Source organism: Silurus aristotelis, assembly GCF_946808225.1.
Source record: "Silurus aristotelis genome assembly, chromosome: 1".
Classification (NCBI taxonomy): Eukaryota; Metazoa; Chordata; class Actinopteri; order Siluriformes; family Siluridae; genus Silurus; species Silurus aristotelis.
Window position 1 is genome coordinate 28,192,705 of NC_139574.1, and position 6,000 is coordinate 28,198,704.

Genomic DNA, 6,000 nt, shown 5'->3' on the forward strand with positions numbered 1-6,000 from the left:
TTTTTTCACATCCACCGATGAAAACTGGCTTTTTAGAATGGAAATAAAAAATGTTTAAAAATAAATAAATAATTTTCTACCATTTATTTTAAAAACTGTTTTTTTAAAATACTTTTTAGAATGACTTCTTTAGGGGGATTGTCCCCTAAATTGTAAATGGACACAGACAAGAAGTGTAAAATAAACAGTGGAAAATCCCAGTGCTCTTAGTAAATTGTAATAGTAAATTGAAATAATCTTAGATTGTTAATCATCCAATCAAATTAATGTTGTAGAATTGAACTGTTGTAGAATACATTGTCGAATTCTAATATCCCTGCAGGGATATACATCCCAAAGAAATATCAGATACAAGTAAAAGCAAATGCGGTACTGTTAAATGGCAAATAAGAGCTTTGTATGCTTTTTTTTTTAATGTTGCATAAGCATTAAGTGTTTTGATCAACTTAGTTTGCTTGCACAAGTATTAACGAAAGTAAGGAAAAGACAGTTGACTGCATGCAGTATTAACTGATTTATTATTATTGTTAACAAGCAACAAGCAAGTTAACAAACATAAGTGTTAACAAGCAAGAGTTAATACAGTGCTGTGGCTTTAAAGTTCAGCACAAGGTATCTCGATTACACAATAATTAAAAAACATGCACTAATAGAATTCAATCATTCATGCACAAACTCATATTTGATTACACTGAAGCTTGTATTACTGTTACATTTGCATGGAGCTCTTTTTGTTTTTGTCTAAATCCTTTAGATTACACCAAGGTAAACAATATTCTCATGGTCACATAAAATAGGCTGAGGCTGTTGACAGCAGTGAGAGGGTGAGAAGGCTGAGATGAAGGTGTACAGAGTTTGCCTGGTTCTGAGAATTTGGATTTTTGCAGTCTGGCATATTGTTGTCTGGTCCGGAATTATTTTTATTAGGTTCAAAATGCACTGGAAGGCAGTGATTCTGGATCTCATTACAAGCCAGTAGAAGATACTTCTTCTCTGGGATGACTCCTGTTACAATACAGTTGTTGTCCACGTACACAGTAGTGAAGGTGAATTCCTGTTTGCTGACACACAGGTCACGTTGGTTACTAAATGTTTTACCTCCTGAAGGAGAGCAGATTTCGTCCACTTGTTGTTTCTGGTTGTACGGGATAAAGGACTGAACTGGGCGATCACATGTATTTATTTTTCGAATAAAAGCTTGCCACTGGTTTTGGTCAAGGGATTGTGGAGCATCTGAATTCACATGCTTATACAGGAATTTGTTGTATGCATCAGTCCTGCCCGAATGCATGCAGGGGAAATCTGAAGAGACGGTAGCCAATTCATTAGCAGGAAGTGCCCCAAAGAAAAGAACCAAAAGAATGTAGAAATGCATTGTGGGTCTTTCCTCTAAAAAATAGAATAAATAACTGAATTAAATTTCCTTTCCTGAATTTCCTTTATTCTTCCATTTAACTGTTTTATTTTGTATATTCATTTATTTGAAGATTTTATGACAGTACATTACTTTCAGCTGTAATGTCTGGTTTTTAAATAGCATTTTACAAATAGAATTTGTAAAAAAAAATAAATAAATAATGAAGCAAGATGTACATTACCAGAGTAGAATGAGATGTAGATGAAGCAGCTCCTTTTTAATAGCTTTGCTGACTGACCGCTAATGTCCTCTGAGATTCGTTTGACCACTTTGCTCCTTTTACTTTCTATTTCAAAATACTGTGGACTACTTCTGGTATTTACTAAAGGGTGGGTTCCTCTTACAGTGTTTGCTTTTAACGAATAAACTGTAGCTTTTACTGAATAACTAAAGTGTAAACTCTATGTGAAAAGGGTTTGTCCCAAAAACACCGCATTTCTGCGACGTGCAGGGATGGGTGGAATCAGCTGCTTAACAGCCTCTTCCCATCATATAAATCCCTTTCAGCATCATGGTGCACTTGTTGAGATAGCCAGTCGATAGAGAGCTTTTTGGCTGCTCTCCTACACATCTTAACGGGGCATGGGGGAAGGGCACATAGCACTTCCAGGCCTGGAAAGAAGATCGGGAGGGAGGATAGCATTCTACTTGTCTTCCTCCAAATCTTCCTCCAAAGGACGAGCAACCTCATCATCTTCCTCCTCTTCCTTGTCCCCTATCAAGGGTTTAAATCAAAGAGCAGAGTAAGGTCAGGAGACACTCCATCTATATACCTTCCCACACCACACCATGCTGGAGAAGCATCCTTGTCCCCCTCCGTGGGCAGCAGAGAGAGAAATAGGTCTCCTTTATTTGCGGCCGCGGATCGCATTCGGTCCTCTAGAACCCTTAACAGGAAACGAGAGCAATGTGGGCAGCACTCGGGGTCAGCGAGCACAGCCTGTGCTTGTCTAACTCCCAAACACGCTATGCACAGGGGATGAGAGTCTTTGAATGAAATCATAGACCTGCATGCACATGGTCGTGAGGGATCTTTCCCCACCAGCGTGCAACTGGATGGGCTCGCAGTTGCCATAACGGAGATGTGAACACACCGGGAGATAAACAAGATTACCACAAATATAGTCATTGTTTATATTAGAGGTTTTATAACAATAACAATATCTGTTTCACTTAACACAAATACAGGAATCCAGTCCTTGTACAAATTGCGCAGACCAGCATGTTCCAGAATCTTCCTTAAATATTGGCCTTATACTGTATATATTTCCTTTTATCTGAAGTTAAATAAGCTAAAGCGTTTCTGTGTAAAATGTAAGATTTGAAGCATAGAATTAATTCAGAAACAAGTCATGATTATTAAGGGCATTCTACAATATTATTTGAAACAGTGCTAATAGTATTCAAACCATGTTAGTCTACACTAAGCCACAAATGTTTCACACCCACTTGTAAAACTTAAGAGTTACAGAATTATTTAAAACAGTTTCCACTACCTTGAAAAGACAATTGACATTTATGGAAAATAAACTTTATTAAAAAAAATAAAGTGGTGTAAAAACAGTGCACAACCATCCTCCTTCAGGTACAGCTTCATTCTTATTTTATACATTTTTCTTAATACTCTGGAGAATCTGCTCTCATTTTCTTGTGGACAAAACAACACTTGTAACACTTACTTCACTTCCCCTATTATATTCTTAGCAGAGGTTTCATTTTAATAACAATGTAGATCATATCTACTGAGTTGCAACACTGTGGCTTTTTTTACCACTGCTATTGCAGTAACATCCTTCAAATGACCAGTTGGTTACGCCTTATATAAAGACATTGGTTACGCCCAACTAAATAATATCTACTGACTCTAATTTGTAAAATTGTAAAGTTGTAAATATTGGCATGGATGTGATTCAGCTGTAGAGCTAGTCATTATAACCTGACTACTGCTAGTATGATGTTGCTTTAAAACATATCAATTCAGGCACAGTATGGGCAAAGAATGTGTTTATGATTGCTCAATGAAAGGGTAAAGAATCTGAATAAGACTGCTGTTATAGCTAGATCACTATTATTTGTACATTTCCTGCTAAATTTACATCATTTTTTCACATCCACCGATGAAAACTGGCTTTTTAGAATGGAAATAAAAAATGTTTAAAAATAAATAAATAATTTTCTACCATTTATTTTAAAAACTGTTTTTTTAAAATACTTTTTAGAATGACTTCTTTAGGGGGATTGTCCCCTAAATTGTAAATGGACACAGACAAGAAGTGTAAAATAAACAGTGGAAAATCCCAGTGCATGTAAATCCCATATACATCCCAAAAAATATCAGATACAAGTAAAAGCAAATGTGGTACTGTTAAATGGCAAATAAGAGCTTTGTATGTTTTTTTTTTAAGTTGCCTAAGCATTAAGTGTTTTGATCAACTTAAACTATCCTAATATTGGTATTTCTTGATTATTGGGTAATATACAGTAATTTTTAATAAAGTTCAGTGCATTTCTTTGAAAAGATTTTATAATGTAATTTCACAGAGGACTACCACAAATAGCTGATGAAAAATTATTATAACAAATTGTACTGTAATATCAAAATAATGGTATCATTATATCATATGTTGATATAAAACATTTTATTCTGTATTCTTTCTGTTTGATTTCAGTTTTTATTGTATTTGTTTAAACTATGTAATTCTTGTACTTTTGTAACTTAGTTTTCGCCATGTAGAATCCCTCATATGCTGAAATGGCATTAAATCTATACTACTACTTACATTTTTGCACATTTTGCTACACACATTACTGTATATTTTATATATCTAAACATAATTTGGCTAACAAATAACCTACAGTTTCGAACTGCATAATTTAATAATGTCTCAGTGTTTGATATACTGTAGTCTGTCAGGTCTGCTGAAAGCTCAAACTCACAGAAACTTACTTGGCCTACATACAAACTCTCAAACATAATGAATCAACAAGGACCAAGGCAAAAGGGGTAACTTAAATACACAAAATTAACAATGAGCAGGTGATAGACAGTAAACAGTTAGTGGCTAGGGAGTAGGGGATAAGGGAGTAAGGGATAAGGGCCCAGTGGCGGCATCTGGTGGCCAAAGCAAAACAAATAACCCAAAATATCCAGACTCTGACAGTAAGATTATAAATACCCTTTCCTCGTTGTTTTTGCTTTTATTTACTGTAACATAGTGCAATGTTCTTGCCAAAAGATATTTAATAATATGTATTAAGTATAATATAGTGTAGTGTAGTATATTGTATAAGTTTGTTTGCTTGCACAAGTATTAACGAAAGTAACGAAAAGACAGTTGACTGCATGCAGTATTAACTGATTTATTATTATTCATTTAAGTGTTAACAAGCAGGAGTTAATACAGTGCTGTGGCTTCAAAGTTCAGCACAAGGTATTTCAATTACACATTTTGGTGTAATTGCAATTGCAATTACACATTTGTTGGTGCATGTTTTAAAAAACATGCACCAACAGCATTCAATCATTCATGCACAAACTCATATTTGATTACACTGAAGCTTGTATTACTGTTACATTTGCATGGAGCTCTTTTTGTTTTTGTCTAAATCCTTTAGATTACACCAAGGTAAACAATATTCTCATGGTCACATAAAATAGGCTGAGGCTGTTGACAGCAGTGAGAGGGTGAGAAGGCTGAGATGAAGGTGTACAGAGTTTGCCTGGTTCTGAGAATTTGGATTTTTGCAGTCTGGCATATTGTTGTCTGGTCCGGAATTATTTTTAATAGGTTCAAAATGCACTGGAAGGCAGTGATTCTGGATCTCATTACAAGCCAGTAGAAGATACTTCTTCTCTGGGATGATTTTTTTTACAGTGCAGTTTTTGTCCACGTACACAGTAGTGAAGGTGAATTCCTGTTTGCTGACACACAGGTCACTTTGGTTACTGAATGTTTTACCTCCTGAAGGAGAGCAGATTTCGTCCACTGGTTGTTTCTGGTTGTACGGGATAAAGGACTGAACTGGGCGATCACATGTATTTATTTTTGTAATAAAAGCTTGCCACTGGTTTGGGTCAAGGGATTGTGGGGCATCTAAATTCACATGCTTATACAGGAATTTGTTGTATGCATCAGTCCTGTTCGAATGCATGCAGGGAAAATCTGAAGAGACGGTAGCCAATTCATTAGCAAGAAGTGCCCCAAAGAAAAGAACCAAAAGCATGTAGAAATGCATTGTGGGTCTGAATTCTGAAAAATAGAATAAATAACTAAATTTAATTTCTTTACTGAATTTCCTTTATTTCTCCATTTATTTGTTTTATTTTGTTTATACATTTATTTGAAGATTTTACAACAGTACATTACTTTCAGCTCTAATGTCTGGTTTTTGAATAGCATTTTACAAATAGAATTTTCAGTAAAAAAAATAATGAAGCAAGATGTACATTACCAGAGTAGAATGAGATGTAGATGAAGCAGCTCCTTTTTAATAGCTTTGCTGACTGACCGATAATGTCCTCTGAGATTCGTTTGACCACTTTGCTCCTTTTACTTTCTAATTCAAAATACTGTGGACTACTT

The 6,000-nt window shown here is 35.2% G+C and overlaps 2 long non-coding RNA genes across 2 annotated transcripts; both read right to left on the bottom strand.

Annotated features, from left to right (window-relative positions):
• Positions 1 to 1,008: 1,008 nt before the first annotated feature.
• LOC310732883 lies at positions 1,009 to 2,784 on the bottom strand. Its single transcript, XR_014535569.1, has 2 exons — positions 1,599 to 2,784; positions 1,009 to 1,389 (listed from the first exon to the last, which is right to left on the bottom strand). It is a non-coding gene; the product is annotated as an uncharacterized lncRNA (long non-coding RNA).
• Positions 2,785 to 4,761: 1,977 nt separating this feature from the next.
• LOC310733399 lies at positions 4,762 to 6,000 on the bottom strand. The gene is made up of 2 exons (XR_014535708.1): positions 5,870 to 6,000; positions 4,762 to 5,667 (listed from the first exon to the last, which is right to left on the bottom strand). It is a non-coding gene; the product is annotated as an uncharacterized lncRNA (long non-coding RNA).